The sequence below is a fragment of the Helianthus annuus genome, chromosome 12, assembly GCF_002127325.2.
Source record: "Helianthus annuus cultivar XRQ/B chromosome 12, HanXRQr2.0-SUNRISE, whole genome shotgun sequence".
Classification (NCBI taxonomy): domain Eukaryota; kingdom Viridiplantae; phylum Streptophyta; class Magnoliopsida; order Asterales; family Asteraceae; genus Helianthus; species Helianthus annuus.
Genome location: NC_035444.2, coordinates 157,022,677 through 157,047,460, shown reverse-complemented (window position 1 = coordinate 157,047,460; position 24,784 = coordinate 157,022,677). Strand labels below are relative to the sequence as shown.

The window sequence follows — 24,784 nt, the reverse complement described above, 5'->3', positions numbered from 1 at the left end:
TCCATTCTCGGTTTTCGCCTTTCACGCGATTAAACCCTATCTATATATATCGGAACCAACCGGTCTAGGCTACGGCCATTATAACGACTCGTTAGGATTCTAAGAGGTTAATTAAAACCTTCGTTCCAGATTAGGAGCCCCAGTAAAAGCTATCGGTGATTTAATCCAAATTAAGGAATTATACTTGCAAAGGTAAATACTTTAACTTATTTCCCCTATATGGGCTTGGGTTACGGTATATTAATACCGCTTGATTGAGCATTATATAATTCCATCGCTTAGGTGGTTAATTGATTAAATATGATCGGCTCATTTAAACAGTTTTGTTGCTTATAAGCCTTTGGGGGGTTTAATGACCGTTGTCCCGGATATCCTTGGCATCATTTTACGAAATGGCCACGACCATCGACATCCCGGTGTAGGCGTACACCCGGTATAAAGTGTCGACATTAAATTAAAAGACGTAACCGTTGGTTTTTTTTGTACTACGGTTTTACGCAAACGTGGTGTGTCTATAAATCTTTAACCCGACACGACCCGGGCTACTGAACGCATAAAAGAACATGTAAAACGTTCACAAGATTTTATTATAATTTTCCCAAGTTATAAAAGAGTTTGTGCCTTGTGCATTCAAATCAATTTTAATAAACATTTTCAAATGTGTCAGTTGAATGTATTTACCAGTGTAAACTGACGTATTTTCCCCAAAAAGATTAAGTGCAGGTACCTACACGTAAATTGACTGGTATTAGCTCCCTAGCGTCGTGATAAGTCTCGCAAGCTTGATTGCAGTATCTGATGGAACAAATACTTTATGTTTATTTACGATCCACTGTGGATATATTCAACCCCTGTAATACATTTGATATTACAACCAGAGGTTGAAGTTTATATATTTATCTTTAAGCTTCCGCTGTGCATTATATAATTATGTGGTTTGACTATATTGTTGCCAACATCGTCACGGTAATCCCCCACCGGGCCCACCGGTGAGACACGTGGAAATCGGGGTGTGACATGATTGCATTGTTACATAGCAGCAATATATCACAAAAAATGCAAATAAAAGCTAAAAACTTACATAAAGTACCTTATTGGTGTTGGTGGGGGATATAATGTTGCCAAGCATATCTTCCTGCTCCAGAAAGTAAGATCATTGATTGAACGGGAAGATAAATAGCCTTCCTAACGAAATTTGGACTACTTGTATCTCTAACACCAACAGATGCTCTAAACTCCACAATGCAAGATCCTAATAATGAAAGGCTATAAATTGAGCCCTCAAATGTTGAATGGGTATCTACATGCGGGAACAAACCCACGCCTGTGGGGTATTTGTCAAACTGTATCAAAGTATAGAAAGTATCTTTATTACTCGCAAAAAAATAGAATTAGAAGGGCTAAATATACATTCCTTGGCTTACCAATGGAGGTGGTAAAATGGGACCGTTCGGCAGCGGGTCAAAACGGGTAACTTAGGCACCGGTTGGTTGGCCCCCAAAACACCTAAGTCCAAAATTGCGTTAGCCGAACCTCGACCATCTTCTAGCAACTGTAACTGTGACAAATCTTTGATATGCTTTAGATTTAAATAAGTAGATTTAATCATAATTTGTTAGACATAAACAAATAATTATGTTAAGACAAAATAGTTATTTTACTAAACTATTTCATCTGTGTATTGTAGACCTTATCCTAAATTCCTAATCCAGTTATTATTGCTCTCGATAATTATTACTGAAAAGAATTTACAAGTAAATAACTAATATTAATTTTATGGTGTGGTTGGATAAACAAAATAACAAAATTGAGAACAAAGTGGGCATGATGACTAAAACCATAACACGGAGCGATTTTTCCGGTGGAGTACCCAGAAACCCAAGTTTTAAGTCTGTTATACGCATAGCAATTACCTCATTATTGTAGAAAATTGGATCGAAGATTCATGATGATCACGATCATTTCTTGCTGATTTTAGATGTGATTGTTTGAAAGGAACGGGGATGATGCAACTGCCACATGAATCAGCGGGTTTCAGAGACGCAAGACAGGTCTGAATCATATTCGTTCGCTAGTGATAAAGCTGATAAACTCGAAAATGCATTCCTGCACAACAACCAGCAACCAACACAATCTTCTAGCAAAACAACATTAGGCATACGGTAAAGCGACGGTGTAGACAGAAGCGTCCAATCCTGCACAAAGAATCTGTATGTGGGGAAAAAACAATCATATGCATTAAAGGGGGAACTACCGAAGGAATAAGAAAAAAAAAATTTACAAAATCTGAGGGCAATCAAAGGATAAACAGGATAACACAACATAAACCAAACCGTATCCTGGACAGGAGGTAGCGAAAGAACCTATGGCGCTGATTTCACCTATGGCGAAATAGCTGCAAACCTAAATTCAAGGTCAAACAAAACTTGCTAACCAAAGTCAATATATGACTGCAATCCTAATTTTCTCACCATTAATCACATTGTGTATTCAACTTACTTTGACTAATCGTTCTTTAATCAACTCAAACATAAAAAAAATAAGGAAACACGATCTTAGCACTAATTTATTCAATTACACTTCGAACCATACTTTTAATTGGGTGGTTCTATCCTAAAGTTCGTGTAATCAAGCTCCCTCCTTAGAAAACCCACATTAATTTTGCCAAAACAGTCGTTTTTTTCCCAAACAAATAACCAAAGACATCCCCATTTACCAATTTTCGCTCAAATCTTTGATTCCACAAAGAAACAATCAACATTTTCCCAAATCTTCCAAGAATATTTACAAATATCTCTTTTTATAACCCACAAACAGCCTATGCCTTTGCATTTTTGGCAAAAAAATAACAATTTTGTTAAGAAAAATTAGGGTTCAAGAGCTCATAATATGAAGGAAATGAAGACAATAACATCAAATGTAGGTTAAGAATATGAACTTACATGAAAAGATGATGCAGCGGTGAAGACGATGGATCAAGTGAGCAGTGAATCGATGGGAAGAAAGGCAGATAGTTAGAGCAGATGAAGAAAGATCTGGAAGAAAAAGCATAAATGTATCAAGAGAGAGCACGTGTAAGAGATTAAGAGAGAAAGGGTAGGTGGCTTTTGCCACCGACCTTTCTCTTTAATATTATATAAATATTCTTCGGTTGAACTCTTTCTCCGAAGAAACATACAACTGGTGCTCTATCTTCTTCCAAGGTTTTGTATCTCCATCTTTTTTGGAACAATTTTCGTATTATGTTATTTTGGGTTTGATTATATTTTTATATTAAATCAAATAGCTAGTGATTTAAGAAGGGAATACTGGATTTTAATAATCCCAACTATTTGCCGTTGGCCGCCAACAGTCTCAACTTTCAACTTTTAAAAAATAACCACTGGCAGTCCTAACTTTTAACATATTGGCCTCCAATGGACCTTGACTAACAGAACCCTAACGCCGTTAGTCTTCGGTCGCCGGAAAAACGTTTTTTGGCTGGAAAACTCAACATTTTTGTCCCGAACCTCTTTATAACCTTATTATGGACCTTTGGGAACCTTTTTCTAGTAAAAGCTCCAATTATTAAAGTCGCCGGAAAACTTCTTTTTCACCGGAAAACTTCTTTTTCGCCGGAAAACTCAACATTTTCGTCCCAAACCTTTTTGTAACCTTAGATCGGACCTTTAGAAACCTTTTTCTGGACAAAAACGGTTTTCAGGTGACCGAAGACTAACGGCGTTACTCGTTAGGGTTCTGTTAGTCAGGGTCCATTGGTGGCCAATATGTCAATAGTTGGCACTGCCAGTGGTTATTTTTTTAAGTTGGGACTGTTGGCCGCCAACGACAAATAGTTGAGATTAATAAAATCCAATATTCCTTTAAGAAAATTCAACTCTTTTATAATTTGTTAGATTATTACTGTGTCATATGTTAATAATTGTTAATGTAGCTTCTTGGAATGACACACAAAGTAGCCTGTATGATGACTGTTTCTTTACCTAAGATTGTCAAAGCAAAGGACCTTGCAAATCATATAATTTTACAGCTATATAAGTTGCGCCAGTCGTTATAGTTTTGTTAAAAAAAATAAGATGTGTGGAGTTTTTAGCTTACAAATCGAAAGAATGACATTCTTATGCCATAGTTGTCAATAGCGAGCATAGAGATCGCTTATCGCTATAGCGCGCTACGTAACGTATAGGTCTAGGCTCGTTATTATGGTGTAGCGATAGATAGCGATAATAGCGACAAATTTTTTTCTTCATATAATAGAAATTAAATACAGCTATAAAATAGCATATATACCAGGGCATTTTGATATAATATACATTTATATATATTTTTTAAGTTCTTTTTTCAGTGTATCACTATTTATAAAGTAGTCGCCCGTTATTTATCGCTATTCGCTATGTAGCATATAGGTACCTTGTCGCTATTCGCCGTTAACAATTATGGCTTATGCTAACATGTTGGTTGATCAGTTGTTTCGATGCATGCATGTTCGATATCCGTCTCATGTGGATGCAAATAATTATGCAATGGTTTGACAATAATTGTTGGTGGCCATTTTTGTTTAAAGAAACTTTGAGAGTTACATGATCAACTTTTATAATTTACATCATTTAAAGCACCTTAATTTGCATAGAAAAATCTACTCATATGCTATTTGACTTTAAATCTTTAATGTGTTGACTTTAAAGCATCTTTATATAAATTCAAAATTTGAAAATATGTGCACTTAGTGTGTAATAATTGCTTTACAACATAATCTCAGTATTACATGCGATTAAAAAGCTAAAATGTCAATTCAGTTGATCATGTGTTAAAGACTTAAAGTTGTGCAAAGTCAATCATTCATGTTTTCTGGTCGTTTTTTACAAGCTAAAAAAGTTGAACATTTTTAATGAAGGTGGATTGTTTTCATAGGCATCATAAGGATATACGGGGCACCAGCGGGGAGGGGGATCGGTGACCCAATTCCCCTAGCGGGAACACCGCCGCCATCCCTGCGGTGAGGCAAATCGGGGCGGGGGATCGGGGAGGAGTCGCCGCACAAGAAGCACAAGGATCGATGATGTATACATTGGGCAACGGTCATTTAAAAAAAAATTCAATTTTAACAATATAAATAACCAACTTAATCTAATTTTTTACCACACCTATTCTCAAACTCACTCTAAAAATCTCTCAAATACAACACAAAATGGATTCCAAGTTCCCGTTTTTTTCTCCCCTACCCGACTTTCCCGACGATGAAGATTCATCGTCAAGCGATGGTAGTTTAATTTTCTTCCAAAATCTCATCCAACAAGCGGAGCTACTAGACACGGCATCGTCTAGTAAAAAAAATTGTCCGTCTAGTTTGAATGTAATTTTTATTTTTAATTTAATGAAATGTCTTTTATTAAATTTTATTTAATTTTTATTAATATTTTTTTAATTTATAAACATGCATAATTACAACAAATAAAAAAAACAAAAAAAAAATAAAAAAGCAAATCCCCTAAGAGAGGAGTGCCGCCATCAAATTGTGTTTTAAGCTGGTATATGATTACAAGATAACTAAATATATGTATACACGTATAAATCAAATATGTATGTGTGTATGCACATTTTTATCGAAAAAATACAATAATTTTGAAGAAAAAAATTGTTTTAGTAATTAATAGATCTGAAAGTGATGATCATTGTTTATCTTTTTGTAATTAAATGGTATAGTTAAGATTAATAAACTAGTGGTATTTAGAGGGTGTTTGGGATTACGTTTTGAAGTCATTAATTTGATTATTGTGTTTGTAAAACATAAGTAATCTAAAAAAGTATTTGGATGAAAAAGTGATTATCTGTCTCCAAAACATAGTTTTGGAGAAGCATGTACTACATGCTTTTTCAAAACGCAGTTTTGAAAATGCAAAATTTATTTTGAAAACGCATAATCTATTTTGAAAACGTAACACCAAACACCCCCTTAAATAGAAAGGGGATATTGGATTTAAATAACCCAATTTTACCATTTGATTGATAACACTCTCAATTTACGAATTGTACCATGTCACTCCCAAATTCCAACTTATATTCCTTTGGCACATCCAAACAAAGGCGGACCTAGGTTAAGTATTGGGTGGGCGAGCGCACCTCTTTAAAAAAAAGTTAAGTGTAACTTTTAAACAAAATTCTTGATTGCAACCCTTAAAAATTTGAAATCACCCTCCTTGAACTTGACCCTAATGAAGAAGATGTGAAGAAAAAAATGTGTTCACCTGAAGTTGTAGTGGAGTTCAAAAGTTTCCTCGCTGATGTATAATTTTTTATTCGCTTTTTCAAAAGTAAAACATTGTTGACATACATCAAAAGGCAAGCATCTTACTTATTTCATTTTCAAATAAATAAATATGAGAAACTGATGAGCTATATTTTAGTTTCTTTGCTACTTCATCCATGTATATATTTTTATTAGTCTATAATCTATTTGATTTGATTTGTTTTGTGTACATCATGAGCTATATTTTCTTTGGCTACTTCTTTAACCATGTATCTATTTTTATTAGTCTATTTGATTTGTTCTCTGTACATATTTGTTGAATACATCATGAACTATATTTTCTCTGGCTAAAATCCAGAGAATATGAAATTAATTTCTGTTTAGTGCCGCTTATTGCGGCAATGAAACACAAGAGGCAGATAAACAGTTAAATTAGTAATCACATTTACCCTCTTAATTTTTCATTGTCTTTAACTCCGTTAACAATATTCAACGGTTTTCCGACTTACAGATTCATGCAGCTGCTTTTTGTTTGCCTTCATTTGCGAAAAAAGTGATTGAATCCAAAGCCGAAAAATAAAATATATAAAAAAAGAAGTTGGCGAAAGAAGGCAAAATAGCTCATGTGAAGTTTCTCCCGGTTGTTGATTGAAGATAACCATCTTAGATCGATCAAAATCAAAATTCAAAATAATTTTATGTTTTTGTTTTAGTAATATCTGATTTTATTTAAAATTTCCAGCCCATGATAATCAAGATGCATAGTATCACTTATGTTTTGTGCACAATTTGTCATCTTTCCATAGATTTTATGGGGCTTTTAAAATATTGACAATTTGAAACACAATTTCTTGGGCTTGTATTCTTCATTAATCTTTATTTATATGATGGATGATGGGCTGGGCTGGGCCAGTCCTTTCTTTAATAGGATCGAAGATGAAAATTCGTCTATCACTCTATTGGATGGAGAGTTTGTTTCGACTATCATTATGTATGTTTGCAACTTTGCGTAAGGGTAATCTTTTCAGACAACAATCCGTAGATTTTCTAGCATATGTACACATCTACACTCCGCATAACCTTATGGTTGTGAAGACGTGTACACTTACCTTGGGGTAGGGCTGTTCGAAAAGCTCGCGACTCGCAGCTTGGCTTGTAGCTCGCCCGAGAAAACTAGCTTAAAAATTAGATTTTAAATGACCTTAGTCGAGCTGGCTCATTTGTTTCAAGTTCGTGCTCAAGTCAAGCCAAGCTACCTTTTTTAATCCGGAGCTCAGCTCGAGCCCACCCCTGGCTCGACTTAGCTCGACACGTTTACAGCTCTACCTTGGGGACGTATAAGGGTGAATGGTAATGTAGTTGGTGGCTCCCATGAATTATGCAAGAAAGATTCTATTATTCATATTATTCACTATTAAGGATTGACAAGTGATTCATACAATAATAGGTGTGAGTTTGTGATATGACAAGGTAGATTGGTGGCTCCCATGAATTATGCAAGAAAGATTCTATTATTCATTATGAAGGATTGAGAACTGATTCATACAAAATTATGAGTGAGTTTATGATATGACACGGAAAACACAACATGAACCTAACACCAGATTCTTGAATGATTCGTGGGTTTGAGTTTAGCCAGAACGACTTTATGTTAGTTTCAGGTTCTATATATGCTTTTCGAGGCGAGAATCAGGCTGCGTTATACTTTCTGTCTTGGTCTGGTGTTGGTTTTTACTGGTTTGTCTCAAACCGGACTCTGATTTGTGGGTTATCTTTTCAAGTCAAGTATGGTTTAATTCATTTGGGTTTTTGGTTTCCAACACATTAAATCAAGTTTTACACAACCTTAAGATTTACACTTTTCGTCTGGTTAGTCCATACATCTATGCAAACCATTATTCACAAGATAAATCGCTACTGGTTGGTTTGTAATGTATGAACAAACTACCAATGCGACTAAGGTTATACACCATGTATGGCACTTTTCACTTATCCAAAGACGCGAGCATGTTGGTGCAACGCTTTAGCTACGGATTTCCATGACATGTCAGATAAAGATGGGGCTTGCACCCGGTTTAGCGCTCCTATATGATGTTTTGAGTTCACAACATGTCGCCATGAACAAAACACTATAATCTAGCCATCATGTATGTCTCATGGTTTGTACCTTGTCAACGTTACGTTGAACATGTTTTTGATGCTCATACATTCATGTCTTTTGCTAAAATAAAAACGTCTACACATCCTCCCTTTATTAATTTAACGACCGATGTCAACAATATAATGTAACATCAACAAGACAACAGCCTACAATGCTTGTTCGTAATATATATTCTTCTGATAAAAAGATATAATCATTTTTGTAGTACTTTACACCTCATCAAAACTGGTTGATACAAATATCAAGTAAAAATCAATAATACATTGAAATGGTGGAATATGGAGGTGTAATAATTGTGCTCACTTAGATGAGAAGGTAATGTTTGGTTATTTTTTACAACCACGAGGAACCATTATGGCATTATCCCCTAATATTGCATACAAAGTTAACATGACAATCTTGATCAAAACTATCTTTATTTTTATCTGTGTGACATAGGGGTGTGTATGGGTCGGTTTTGGCCTAAAACCATACCTATAATGTCGGTTAATGGATAATCATAACCGATCGGCTATAACGATTTTGATTAATCGGTTTTGAAGGTTATAGCGGGTCGATTATGAGTGGTTAACCATGAAGTAGGCCTAGCTAAAAATAACTCAATGTTTTTTTAACATAGAATAAATTCGTATTACATATTTCTATACATTAGTATATTAAATATTATTATAAAAACATATAATCTATAATATTAATACCGATTATTTTTGAATATTCAAACAAAGTGATATGATATATTCATATAAATTCAAATAAAGATTTAACCAAAACGATAAGAAATAACCCATAAATATAAAAAAAACGTTTAATCAAAAGCATTAACTATTGAAAAAATGGTGAAAAGTCTTAAATCCTACTAAGATTTACTACATGTCAGTTCGGTTCTGTCATGGTGGGTATGGAAATATTGATAACCATAACCGACCCGTTACTTTCGATGTTCAGAAAAATCATTAACCGATCCACCGGTTTTTGATTTGGTTCGATTTTGTCGGTTAATTTAGTTATGGGTCGGTTAATTCAGTTTTTTACACACTCCTAGTGAGACATGACTAAAGTAGAAATTGGTAATCAAGTATATTCATTTAACCTCGGTTATAAAATATGATTATTTCACTTGTAAATGTCTTAATCTATCTTTATTTTTAAGTTTATTTATTAAACCTCGGTTATAAAATATGATTATTTCACTTGTAAATGTCTTAATCTATCTTTATCTTCAAGTTTATTTATTAATAATTCAAACAAACAATTTCATACAACAATAAGTAAAACAAAAGAAATATTAACATTACAACCTAACCAATATGAAGTAAATATTCAAGTTGTTAACTTGTTATCGTGTATTATAGAGCATCGTCATAAAAGATAAGTTTCCTTGATAATATATGAATGAAATGTTGATATGCAAGTTATAGTCAATTGTTACGTTCATTTAGGTTGGTATTTACAAAAGCAAATTATGTTATGCAAGCAAAACAGATTTAACAATGATTTAAGCAAATTATGTTATGCAAGCAAAACAGATTTACCAATGATGTATTGTATTGATGATTGTTGATTGTGTCACCTAGGGTTACAAAGGGTCTCTATATATAGAGCTCAATATTATACTTGACTATCCTATGGTTTCAATTTGTTGCCATTTTCATTTAAAATCAAAATCTGGTCAGATTTTTCGGTTAACATCCATCTCTTTTTGTCTTTTAAATGGTCTTTAATGTTATCTTATAACAAATTAAAAAAAATCTGACCATTTTACCCTTCATTAAAAGGGAGGATAAAGACAAAAAACTTGTTAACTGAAAAATCTGACCAGCTTTTGATTTTGGATGAAAATGACAACACAATTGAAACCACATGGATCCAAATTTAAAAGATGTGAGTTTTGGACTAAAGTGACAAAAAGTGACCAAACCTCAGAGACCATTTTGACAATTTACTCTAACAAGAATGATGTATTGATGACTGTGTCAACAAGGGCTACAAGTGGTCTCTATTACACTGACAACTGGTCTAATACAATGACAATTAATATATAAAAATATAAAGTTATTGTGAAACGAATTTCTTGATTATCCAATTGCACCCCTTGAAATTTGGTTAAACATTTCGTTCGTACCCCCACAAAATAATTTCTGGGTTCGTGACTGTGTTGAACTAACTTTATATCTTCTGATCAGACAATAGATTTTAGAGTAAATTGCCAAAATCGTCCCTGAGGTTTGGACATGTTTTCCATTTTCATCCATAACAACTTTTTTGTACGATATAATCCTTCACGTTTGGGTAAAAATGATAAACATACCCAAACCTCAGGGACGATTTTGTCAATTTACTCTAGATTTTAACTAATCAATAGTATTGGAAGGATACATGCTCGGTTGGGGACAATCCGGTGGAATGATGGGGTACTTATTCGAGTACATGTTAAAACAAATGGAACTAGGGGGCAAAGTGGTAATTTTATGAACTTATAAACAAAAGAATATTTCATCTATTAGAGGGGATAAAGACTACTCAATACATCTTATTGAGACTTGCACCAACCCCTCTTCCTTTTTGTGACTAAAAGTGAAACATGATAATACCAGTTTTTGTTTGATTTGAATTTGTTATGTATCTTAAAGAAATGTTGTACAAAAACAAAAGTAATCTAATAGTACTACACCAAGTCTCAAAAAATACATGTAGGTTTTAGTAACGTTTTGTAAACTAGACTATACTTTGACCGATGATTAGATTAGAACTGTTTTGTTTACGACTTTAAAGTTTAGGATTTGTCTGCGTCAAGGTGTACAAATCGTCTTTTTTAACCAGTCCGATTTTTAACCGAACCGGTTTTTTGGGCAAAAAACCCGGTTTTAAAAAAACCAGTTTGGCTTTTTAACCAGTTTATATGATGGGAACCCGATTTTTAACCGAACCATTTTTTCGGGCAAAAACCCGGTTTTAAAAAGACCAATTTGGCTTTTTAACCGGTTTTATACGATGGGAACCCGAACTGATACTAACCGGTTCGGTTCAGAAAAAATTGGTTTAGGCAACAAAAAAACGGCTTTTAACCGGTTTAAACAGGTTTTTTTTAAAGGTTTCGGTTTTTAAATCGGTTTCAAACATCAAGCACACTAACCTGTTTACCAACCGCCGGTTCAGTTCAGGTTAAAACAGGGGTTTAAAAAAAACAGTTTTTTTGTTCACTTCTAGCGTCAACTATATATATATATATTTGTTTTAAAGTTATCAACCTTGGAATATTTGTAGGTTGTACTTGGTGGTCCATCCCGTTCTCATGATACAAACGTCTTGGAAAATGGTTGAAAAATTGTTTAGCCAAAGTTCGACCAATTATCATGAGTTGGTGTGCAACACACAAAAAGCTAACATCAGAAGCTTCCTTACATCAATCATATGTACTAGGTGTACAACACATTACACATGTAACTATGTAACCATCTTCACATGTATGCCTAGTTTCATGTACTTTTTTTTGGTAAAATAAAAGGTAATTGTACGGTACTCCGACTGCGGAAGGGTTCTTCCTTCTCAGGCTAGCACTCCGACACTGCTGCTTGGCGGTGAGTCCTCAGTAGGGATGGTAATGGGTGTTGAAAAATAATTTAATCAAACAATTAATTTATTAATTACCGAGTTATCAGCCAAACCAGTTTGTTCCAACTTGAGCAAACTGATTAAAGAAAGGTAGAAGGAGACTGTCCCGTTGTCGGACGAATTTAAAGAACAAGTAAATTAAAACCAACCTGGCGAGTGAGAACGAAGATCCTTGAACAAAAGCCTTGAACTGCACGGAAAAACTCCTGTCCTTAAAGGATTTTACGCGCTCGTAATGCTGTGAGCTGCAGCGTAAACTCCCAGGATTTAATGCAGAACTGATCTGGTATTCCAACAGCAATGGAAACCAGAAAACGCAGAAGCTGGAACGAAAACAGAATCACACAATAGAGAGAGAGAGAGCTGCGAATTTGATGTAAATAAATGGGTAGCATGAAGCCTTTATTTATAGGTGTGAGTTATACCTGAGAATGAGAAAAATAGGGAGTGATATATCAATCCTATACGAATTCGAAATACTGTATACATATCCTATACGAATTCGAAAACTGGATAATTATCATTATACGAATTCGATTTTCTATAGGATAACCCCCACTGTTTTCGAATCCATCTCTATCTCCTTCTTATCTCATCTCATTCGGTTTACAGATCTGACCCACCTGAAACCGAACCTTAGCTAAAAATAAAAGCTCCTCAGCTCCTAGCGACGATGCTAGTGCAAAGTGCGCCTCAAACGCGCCCATTCGCGCCTCAAACGCGACCATTCGCGAGCTCGCGGCTCGGCTCGGCTCGGCGCGCGTGTGGGCTTCACCCACTTCTCAACCCATTTATCACTATGGAGGCCCATAAGGGGTAATCCCTTATAAACCACTCAAACTTCACTCACTCCACCAATGTGGGATGGAGGAAACATACCAACTTGTATGTTCCTCTTTAATATTTCCAACAATCCCCCACCAAGTTGGAATGTTTCCTTTCACTTAGACTAATGATGTCACTAGGTGTCACGAAGATTAAACCCAGTTTATGTTGATAAACAAGAAGAGACAGATTAGATGGTGTCCTATGGAATTAAACCATTAACCTGATAGCCCCCTTCGGTTTACCCCCACACATCACCAGCTGACTTTGCGTTCTCACTGAGCGCGAATATGGCCGTGCGCTATAAATCCTTTTCATGACCCTTTAGAAGATAACCACTAATCTTCACTCAAGGCGGCACCACCCCTAGATCATATAGGCAAAGTTTTACATCACCCACGTTGCTTGGATGCCTCCAAAACTTTGTTAAGAGCATAAGCTCACCCTTGTTCTCGGCAACGACGTACTATCATACCTCACATGGATCTATCAAATTTGATAGTACCTTCTATCGTTAAGTGACTTCGTTGTTACCCATTAAACTTGAGAAATAGGAGCACTAAGTTCAAGTTGGGTTTCCATCACTAACGATTCTATTGTGGTTTTAGACCCATGTCTCTCGCGGTATTCACAACCAAATCTCTCGTCAGAGGTTTAGTAAACGGATCTGCCAAGTTCTTACTTGTCTTGACATAGACAACCTTGATGGTACCACTTTCAAGCAGTTGTCTCACATAATTGTGCCGAAGACCTATGTGTCTTGATCCCCCATTATACACTGCGTTGTACACTTTAGATAGTGTGGCCTCACTATCACAATACATGGGAATAGACGGCATTGGAACATCCCACAGACGTATGTCAGTAAGTAGATCTCTAATCCACTCTGCTTCCTTACCAGCCGCAGCCAGCGCTATGAGCTCAGCTTCCATAGTTGAGTGGGCAATACACGTCTGTTTCTTGCTCGCCCAAGAAACTGCTCCTCCTGCTAGAGTGAAAATCCACCCACTTGTAGATTTTGAATCATTGGTGCGATCAATCCAGCTTGCATCAGAATAACCTTCAAGTATTCTGGAAGAAGACGTGTATGTCAGTTCTAAGTTACTGGTCCTTTTCAGGTATCCAGGTACTCTACCCACTGCCTTCCAGTGTTCTGTCCCTGGATTAACAGTATACTGACTCAGTTTGCTTACAGCAAAAGCAATATCAGGACGAGTGCAATGCGTTGCATACATCATACTTCCAATAGCACTCGCATACTCCAGTTGAGCCACTGCTCTTCCAGAGTTCACATTAAGTTTCACACTTGGATCAAACGGAGTATTAAACTCTTTAATATTTAAGTGTTGAAACTTAGTCAGAATTTTCTCTATGTAATGAGATTGACTAAGAGAAATCTGACTTCCAGTTCTCTTCACCTTGATCCCAAGAATGGTATCAACTTATCCTAGATCTTTCATCTTAAAGTTCAAGGACAAATATTTCTTAGTTTCAGAAATACCTTCAAGGTGAGTGCTGATGATCAACATATCATCAACATAGAGACAAATCACGACTGTATAACCGGGTTCGCATTTAGTATAAATACATCTGTCAGCACTGTTGTGTCGAAACCCGAAAGCAGTCACAGTGGTGTCAAATCTCTCATGCCACTGTTTAGGAGCTTGCTTCAAACCATACAGAGATTTAATAAGTCTACACACTTTGTTCTCTTGTCCAGGCATCACAAACCCTTCTGGTTGCTCCAAATAAATCTCCTCATTTAGATACCCATTTAGAAATGCTGTCTTTACATCCATTTGATGGATGTAAAGCCCTTTCAAAGCAGACACCGCTATCAGAGTTCTAATAGAACCTATTCTAGCCACAGGTGCATAGGTATCAAAATAGTCGATCCCTTCTCTCTGCCTATACCCTTTAGCGACTAATCTCGCTTTATAGGCAGAGATGGATCCATCTGGATGATACTTCCTTTTGAAAATCCATTTGGATCCAATAGGTTTCTTTCCCTTGGGTAGATCAGCTAACTCCCAAGTTCCATTTCCCATAATGGAATCCATTTCATCATTGACTGCCTCCTTCCACAAAGGAGCATCTCTTGATGACATTGCCTCGTTGAAAGTTTTAGGATCATCATCCAAATTTACAGCAAAAATGACCTCTCTCGTCACTTTCTTTTGAGTTCCTTCAACCAGGTAAGAAAAGAAATCATCTCCATAACTTTTCTCTTTTCTAACTCTAGTACTTTTCCTTGGTTCTTCAACTATTGGTGAGGGTTGAACCCTTTTCTCAGAAGTACTAGAAGTTGTGGTGCCATTTGAGTTTTCATCATCTCTAGAAAACTTGTTCTCAAAGAATTCCACATCTCTGGATTCTACAACTATACCTGATTCGTCATCCAACAATCGGTAAGATTTACTATGCGAAGCATATCCAATGAATACACTCTTGAAAGCTCGTTCTCCTAGTTTGAGTGTCTTTGGATCAGGTACGCGATAGTAAGCAAGACAACCCCAAACCCTCAAATGTTCTAGGTTTGGTTTTCTTCCTTTCCATAACTCATATGGACTCGTAGGTATCACACGACTAGTGATCCTATTATGAACATAACATGCGGTTAACACAGCTTCCCCCCACATATTACGAGGTAGACCCGATTGGTTTAACATACAGTTAGCCATCTCTACCAAGGTTCGGTTCTTTCTCTCAGCCAAACCATTTTGTTGGGGAGTATATGGTGCAGTTCTCTCATGTATGATGCCTTCTTCTTCACAGAATGCATCAAACTTTCGGTTAAAGTATTCTCCGCCTCTGTCCGAGCGAAGAATTTTAATGCGTTTCTCCTTTTGCTTTTCAACTTCAGCCTTATATATTTTGAATGCCTCAAAAGCTTCGTCTTTTGAATGCAACAAATAAACATATAAGTATCGGCTCGAGTCATCACAGAAAGTGATAAAGTATCTCTTACCCCCACGAGTAAGAACTCCATTCAGTTCACAAATATCTGAATGAATTAGTTCTAGTAGTGATGTATTGCGTTTATGAACACTTGGAAAAGGTTTCTTTGTGAATTTTGATTTAACACAAGTTTCACATTTTTCAAAGTCTTTATCTTTTAATTTTAATAAACCTTTAGTTTGCATTTTTTCAATATTTTTAATATTTGTATGAGCTAAACGTTTATGCCATAAAGAAATTGAACAAGCGATATAATCAGAAGACATAATTTCATTCAAATCAAAACCAATTGCATTACATTCACCAACACTAGAACTAACACTACCACCACTATCACTATCACTTTCATTCCCAAACCCATCAATCACTGAAACGCCCCCTTCATCCGAATCTTCTTCTTCACCAATCCCATCTTCAGCTAAGTCAAGACGATACATTCCACCCGTGTTCTTTGCTTGACCCACATAGATGTCGTTTAGAGAAAACTTCACACGGAGATTTTTGATAACCAGCTTGTAACCATTTCGATCAAACTTATCAGCAGAAACAAGACCCTTGGTGATACCAGGAACATGCAAAACGTCCTGAAGAGTAACCACTTGACCATCTCTAAAGTTTAGCCGCACCATGCCTTTACCACGAACCTCTACACGATGTCCATCAGCACATACCACCACTGTTCCTTGAGGAACAGGAGCATAAGTCAGAAACGAGCCACGATTCCCACAAACATGAACAGTGGCTCCAGAATCCAAAAACCATCCTCTACATGCCACAATGCGTGTATATTGAGAAAGCATGTTAACTTCACCAAGACCCACATTGGCCACTAGATTGGTGACTTTCTCAACATCAGTAGCACTTGTAGAACCAACCGTAGATCCAGATTTCCTTTGAGAGCACTCTCGTGCATAATGCCCTGTTTCTCCACAAACATGACATTTACCAGACCTCTTTGGTTGATGGTTGTTAGTGTGTTGTGACTTCTTGAATTCTTTCTTCTTTGCTGCTGTAAACTTCTTATTCTTTGATGATGCCCCTTTTCCCTTTTGACCAGATCCACCAGCAACATGATTCACACTCGATCCGACTTTACCTCTTTTGTCCCTGTTGCGCGTTTCCTCCTCAATTCGAAGGTGCTTCAACAGTTCATCCAAAGAGTAGTCCTCAGACTTGTGCATCATTCTCTTTGAGAAATCTTTCCAACCAGGAGGCAATTTTGCAATAATAACCCCTACTTGAAATATTTCTGGCAGCGGAATAGAAGAGTAAATTGCTAAAATAGTCCCTAACGTTTGTTCACATTTGCTAGATCCATCCAAAAAAAGATTTTTTTTCATATGAACCACTGAGGTTTCAAAAAAGTTGCTAAATCCATCCAAACTTCAAGGACGATTTTAGCAATTTAATAGAACAAACTTTTTTTGGATGGATTTAGCAAATGTGAACAAACGTGAGGGACGATTTTAGCAATTTACTCTATTTTTTTTATTTTCATCTTTTTATTATATCTCTTAATTAACATAAAATCTATTTAATTTCATCTTTTTATTAAATTTCTTATTTAACATAAAATCTACTAGTTTTTTTTTTTTTGAACGACGAATTTCTACAACAGACGATAAATTCGCACCTGCTTTTGCAGGCCCTCCACCCCACTCTGGCCAAGACTATGTTGTCTTAACCGGGCTCACACTTCGCATCAGAGTTTGGTTTGGCGCTCCCCGACAAAATTCCCAGCCTACTGCCATATGCGAGTAGTTGCACCCTCCACAAGAGCCGAAAACTCTCTGGAGTAAATGCACTGTAATAGAAAACTCGGGTGTATTCCGCGGGTTTCGAACCTTTGGCCAGGCCTTCACCCAGTATTTTTTTGTTCATTTATAAAATAAAATACACGTTCTTGCTAAACAGGTAACAAATTAAACCCGAAAACATTTTGTCGTATAATTAACTTTATTAAAGGATTAGTAATGAGTAAAATGTTTACATTTTAAAAAACTTGGTTAGATAATTATAAATATAAAACCGTATTCATAATTGTAAAATATAAATGATTAATCTTTATTATGAAGTGGGTGAAGGCCTGGTCACAGGTTCGAAACCCGCAGAGCACACCCAAGTTTTCTATTACAGTGCATTTACTCCAGAGAGTTTTCGGCTCTTGTGGAGGGTGTAACTACTCGCATATGGCAGTAGGCTGGAAATTTTGTCGGGGAGCGCCAAGCCAAACTCTGATGCCAAGCATGAGCCCGGTTAAGACAACATAGTCTTGGCCAGATTGGGGTGGAGGGCCTGCAAAAGCAGGTGCGAATCTATTGCCTGTTGTAGAAATTTGTCGTTCAAAGAAAAAAAACTAGTAGATTTTATGTTAAATAAGAAATTTAATAAAAAGATGAAAATAAATAGATTTTATGTTAATTAAGAGATATAATAAAAAGATGAAAATAAAAAATAGAGTAAATTGCTAAAATCGTCCCTAACGTTTGTTCACATTTGCTAAATCCATCCAAAAAAAGTTTGTTTTATTAAATTACTAAAATCGTCCCTGAAGTTTGGATGGATTTAGCAACTTTTTTGAAACCTCAGTGGTTCATATGAGAAAAAATCTTTTTTTGGATGGATCTAGCAAATGTGAACAAACGTTAGGGACTATTTTAGCAATTTACTCGGAATAGAAAGTGCAGTCAAAATGTTAACAAGAACTTGGAGTTCATGCACCTGCTCCAGGATTGACTTGTCATCGACCAGTTGGAAGTCTAGGTACTTGGCAATAAGGTATTTGTTAGTACCTTCTTCATGAGCCTTGTACTTATCTTCCAAAGCTTTCCATAATTCTCTAGCACTTTTTATTGGCGCGTACAAGTCATAGAGACGATCCGAAAGGGAATTTTTGATGTGACCCAGGCAAAGATCTTCAGCTTCCTTACGGATAAGTCTTTGCCTTGCCAAATCTTCATTTGGGAGCTCTCCTGCTTCACCAGGAGGGTCATCAGGGATTGCAGGCAAGTCAGGATCAAGGATATAGTAAAGTTTCAGCACAACTAGCATGAACTTAACCTTGTCCGCCCAGCGGGTATAGTTCTGACCATCGAATCTGTCCAACTTGACAAACTCTTGATTCATGAATCTCAGGTTGGCTGTTGGTAGTTCAGAGTCCATTAATTCTGTTGATTAAAACACAAACTAAAATCCTTTAAGATTGTTGAAAAATAATTTAATCAAACAATTAATTTATTAATTACCGAGTTATCAGCCAAACCAGTTTGTTCCAACTTGAGCAAACTGATTAAAGAAAGGTAGAAGGAGACTGTCCCGTTGTCGGACGAATTTAAAGAACAAGTAAATTAAAACCAACCTGGCGAGTGAGAACGAAGATCCTTGAACAAAAGCCTTGAACTGCACGGAAAAACTCCTGTCCTTAAAGGATTTTACGCGCTCGTAATGCTGTGAGCTGCAGCGTAAACTCCCAGGATTTAATGCAGAACTGATCTGGTATTCCAACAGCAATGGAAACCAGAAAACGCAGAAGCTGGAACGAAAACAGAATCACACAATAGAGAGAGAGAGAGAGCTGCGAATTTGATGTAAATAAATGGGTAGCATGAAGCCTTTATTTATAGGTGTGAGTTATACCTGAGAATGAGAAAAATAGGGAGTGATATATCAATCCTATACGAATTCGAAATACTGTATACATATCCTATACGAATTCGAAAACTGGATAATTATCATTATACGAATTCGATTTTCTATAGGATAACCCCCACTGTTTTCGAATCCATCTATATCTCCTTCTTATCTCATCTCATTCGGTTTACAGATCTGACCCACCTGAAACCGAACCTTAGCTAAAAATAAAAGCTCCTCAGCTCCTAGCGACGATGCTAGTGCAAAGTGCGCCTCAAACGCGCCCATTCGCGCCTCAAACGCGACCATTCGCGAGCTCTCGGCTCGGCTCGGCGCGCGTGTGGGCTTCACCCACTTCCCAACCCATTTATCACTATGGAGGCCCATAAGGGGTAATCCCTTATAAACCACTCAAACTTCACTCACTCCACCAATGTGGGATGGAGGAAACATACCAACTTGTATGTTCCTCTTTAATATTTCCAACAATCCCCCACCAAGTTGGAATGTTTCCTTTCACTTAGACTAATGATGTCACTAGGTGTCACGAAGATTAAACCCAGTTTATGTTGATAAACAAGAAGAGACAGATTAGATGGTGTCCTATGGAATTAAACCATTAACCTGATAGCCCCCTTCGGTTTACCCCCACACATCACCAGCTGACTTTGCGTTCTCACTGAGCGCGAATATGGTCGTGCGCTATAAATCCTTTTCATGACCCTTTAGAAGATAACCACTAATCTTCACTCAAGGCGGCACCACCCCTAGATCATATAGGCAAAGTTTTACATCACCCACGTTGCTTGGATGCCTCCAAAACTTTGTTAAGAGCATAAGCTCACCCTTGTTCTCGGCAACGACGTACTATCATACCTCACATGGATCTATCAAATTTGATAGTACCTTCTATCGTTAAGTGACTTCGTTGTTACCCATTAAACTTGAGAAATAGGAGCACTAAGTTCAAGTTGGGTTTCCATCACTAACGATTCTATTGTGGTTTTAGAGCCATGTCTCTCGCGGTATTCACAACCAAATCTCTCGTCAGAGGTTTAGTAAACGGATCTGCCAAGTTCTTACTTGTCTTGACATAGACAACCTTGATGGTACCACTTTCAAGCAGTTGTCTCACATAATTGTGCCGAAGACCTATGTGTCTTGATCCCCCATTATACACTGCGTTGTACACTTCAGATAGTGTGGCCTCACTATCACAATACATGGGAATAGACGGCATTGGAACATCCCACAGACGTATGTCAGTAAGTAGATCTCTAATCCACTCTGCTTCCTTACCAGCCGCAGCCAGCGCTATGAGCTCAGCTTCCATAGTTGAGTGGGAAATACACGTCTGTTTCTTGCTCGCCCAAGAAACTGCTCCTCCTGCTAGAGTGAAAATCCACCCACTTGTAGATTTTGAATCATTGGTGCGATCAATCCAGCTTGCATCAGAATAACCTTCAAGTATTCTGGAAGAAGACGTGTATGTCAGTTCTAAGTTACTGGTCCTTTTCAGGTATCCAAGTACTCTACCCACTACCTTCCAGTGTTCTGTCCCTGGATTAACAGTATACTGACTCAGTTTGCTTACAGCAAAAGCAATATCAGGACGAGTGCAATGCGTTGCATACATCATACTTCCAATAGCACTCGCATACTCCAGTTGAGCCACTGCTCTTCCAGAGTTCACATTAAGTTTCACACTTGGATAAAACGGAGTATTAAACTCTTTAATATTTAAGTGTTGAAACTTAGTCAGAATTTTCTCTATGTAATGAGATTGACTAAGAGAAATCTGACTTCCAGTTCTCTTCACCTTGATCCCAAGAATGGTATCAACTTCTGTCACACCCCGATTTCCACGTGTCTCACCGGTGAGCCCGGTGGGGGATTACCGTGACGATGTTGGCAACAATATAGTCAAACCACACAATTATATAATGCACAGCGGAAGCTTAAAGATAAATATATAAACTCAACCTCTGGTTGTAATATCAAATGTATTACAGAAGTTGAATATATCCACAGTGGATCGTAAATAAACATAAAGTATTGTTCCATCAGATCCTGCAATCAAGCTTGCGAGACTTATCACGACGCTAGGGAGCTAATACCAGCCAATTTACGTTTAGGTACCTGCACTTAATCTTTTTGGGGAAAATACGTCAGTTTACACTGGTAAATACATTCAACTGACACATTTGAAAATGTTTATTAAAATTGATTTGAATGCACAAGGCACAAACTTTTTTTATAACTTGGGAAAATTATAATAAATTCTTGTGAACGTTTTACATGTTCTTTTATGCGTTCAGTAGCCCGGGTCGTGCCGGGTTAAAGATTTATAGACACACCACGTTTGCGTAAAACCGTAGTATAAAAACCAACGGCTACGTCTTTTAATTTTAATGTCGCCACTTTATACCGGGTGTACGCCTACACCGGGATGTCGATGGTCGTGGCCATTTCGTAAAATGATGCCAAGGATATCCGGGACAACGGTCATTAAACCCCCCAAAGGCTTATAAGCAACAAAACTGTTTAAATGAGCCGATCATATTTAATCAATTAACCACCTAAGCGATGGAATTATATAATGCTCAATCAAGCGGTATTAATATACCGTAACCCAAGCCCATATAGGGGAAATAAGTTAAAGTATTTACCTTTGCAAGTATATTTCCTTAATTGGATTAAATCACCGGTAGCTTTTACTGGGGCTCCTAATCTGGAACGAAGGTTTTAATTAACCTCTTAGAATCCTAACGGGTCGTTATAATGGCCGTAGCCTAGACCGGTTGGTTCCGATATATATATAGACATGGTTTAATCGCGCGAAAAGGCGAAAACCGAGAATGGAGTGTGATTCTGTCCCAACAAGTTCAGAGACTTGTTTTATATGGGTTAATGGTTCACACTCTGGATTTTAGGGTTCAAATAATATAATTTGACCCGTATCGGCTAATTTATGAAAACTAGTTTCATAAGCCGAACCGTGCGCGCAATAGGCGAAACGGTTAACCATGAGAGTCGTACGCTTATTTCCTAAGTCAATATGCCTTAAATGAGTCGTGGTATCAGTAGGATACCTTCCGTGATGCCCGTAACGAGTTTAAGTTAATATTATGCCCCGTAGGGGCTTTTCGGTCATTTTAAAGACTTTTAAAGAGCTTTTCGAGTTCTACAGGAAATCTAAGTTTCCCGAACAGCTTATAAAGCTTAAAATACTTTATTTATTATTTAAAACCAGTAGCAACTGGAATCGGGTCAAAAGACCTTGTAGAACTCATGTTTTGGCCGAAAAGGGCATATTCGGTATTAACCGAACCGTAGCCATAACCGCAGGTTATGAGCAAGGTAAAAATTATTAAAAATCTTTAAAATTCCCAAAATATTATTTTAATACAGTGGGTAAAAGTTTTGGTGACGAAATCTTGGTTTAGATAGGTGTTATGCTAATTGCGCCGTTAATTACTAAAGTTTACTTTAGTTGCGCTTTTTAGCATAACTCTCATTCTAGACCTCGGATTGACGCGAAACTTTAAGGACATGCTTATAATTTAATAAGCAAGGTTTTGGTCCGTTCACGTGTCCGAAATACTCGTTTTAATTTTAAAAGGCCGTTACGGTCAACTTTTAGGCGAATGACGGAAATACGTAAAAGACTCGGATAACTCATGAACCGACCACAGAGGTTTATACCAACATGTGACCTGGTCCTAAGAGAGTCCTAAGGTATATTTATACCTCAATAAAACGGGTCAGAACTGAAGTCAAAGCAAAAGTCAAACTTTTGCGACATTCGGCTCCGAACCGGGTCAATATAGCAAATGATCGATTCAAACGAGCGCAAACAAGTTTATATACTTATTATCATGTTTTATGATTATCAAAACAGGTTCCATAAGATATACATTACCGATTATGCATAAATCGCTAAAATAGCTTTCTGTTGACTTTTTAACCGCACGTTTGACTCGATATTTGACATAGTTATAGTGGTGATCAGAGGGAACCCTTTTAGGGGTTTATTACCTCCATTGATACCAACTTATAACCACCTTTGATTCGTCATAAGACAGAACCATCATGGACATAATTTAAAGTCAAACCGTTTTTACGACGGTTTGGTTTTTAGCTAAATACTAAGCATAAACTGAACTACGGATGATCAAGGTAACTTACAGAAGTTAGAACTTGAATATGGAGCAGAGAAGGATGCTTATTAGCTCTTGAGATGACCAGAGAATGTGTTTTTGAGTGTGATGAATGTTATGAATTTACTAGTGCTATTTATAGCAAATGTCATGGCTCAAGATCATTACACACAACTCTACAAGTGCCCTTGGATGAATGGCAGGTGTATTAGAGGGTTATGGGTCGAGTAGGGGGCACCCATGCCTCATTGATTGGTGTTTGGTCGTTCAAATGGTCCAAAGGTCAAGTAGTTACAATGTTTCTGCATCTGGGCGTCCCACGCGGCCCGCATGGGAGTTCCATGCCATTTTAATGCGGGCCGCCTGAGTTTAAGAACTCAGACGCGTAATTGAGGTGGCTCGCGGCCCGCCTCAACTTAAGTCTAAACCTCACGCGGGCCGCCTGAGGTTTATAATTCAGAAATTTTAAATCTTTTGTCATGATTACAGAATCTGGTAATTAATAACGAAATCTTTCGTAATGATTTACCTGACCTTTCGGGTTTGAAGGGGTAACTTTGCGGTTTGGCCCTCGGTTATTTACCGATAGGGGCCTCGTGTTATTTACCCGCGCTATTAAGTCCCCGTTTATTTTATTAATTGTTCAGAAAGCCTTAACTTTCATTATTGACGCTTTTAACCCTTCTCATACGAATTTGAGTATAACTCTTTCGTTTTAAAACGGAACTTCGCGGAATTTATACAGTATATTCTAGTGAGCGTATAATACTGTTACGAAGTCCTGGGAACGTTAAAGGATCACTCAGAGGTATAATTAAACATGTTGACACAGTTAACCCCTGTAGTTCGTAATCTCTCACTTTCTTCCGCGTTTCGCTCCCGTACGATTTATGATTTATTCGTTTGAAGGTTTAAGCATTTATTTAGGGTTACTATACAGTATATTTACCCTTGTTGACATTTATAACCCTCGAATTTATATACTTTCAAGGTTTGTCAAAATTAGTCCTTTATTTATTATGGATGCCACGTGTAATCAAGTGACACGTGTTAACACATCATTGGACAAAAATTCGAGGTGTTACATCCTCACCCCCTTAAAATAAATCTCGACCCGAGATTTACTCAAATAAATAGGGGTATTTTTCTTTCATTGTAGCTTCGACTTCCCACGTATATTCAGGACCTCTA

At 37.0% G+C, this 24,784-nt stretch overlaps 1 long non-coding RNA gene across 4 annotated transcripts; it reads right to left on the bottom strand.

The window, feature by feature from the left end:
* Window positions 1-683: 683 nt before the first annotated feature.
* Window positions 684-3,117, bottom strand: LOC110897146. 4 transcript variants are annotated; one of them, XR_002568481.2, is made up of 5 exons: window positions 2,943-3,116; window positions 1,914-2,208; window positions 1,425-1,558; window positions 1,091-1,343; window positions 684-727 (listed from the first exon to the last, which is right to left on the bottom strand). It is a non-coding gene; the product is annotated as an uncharacterized LOC110897146 (long non-coding RNA). The 4 variants fall into 4 exon arrangements; XR_002568482.2 differs by lacking the exon at window positions 684-727 and adding an exon at window positions 755-795; XR_002568483.2 differs by lacking the exon at window positions 684-727 and having other exon boundaries at window positions 957-1,343; window positions 1,425-1,569; window positions 2,943-3,117.
* Window positions 3,118-24,784: the final 21,667 nt, after the last annotated feature.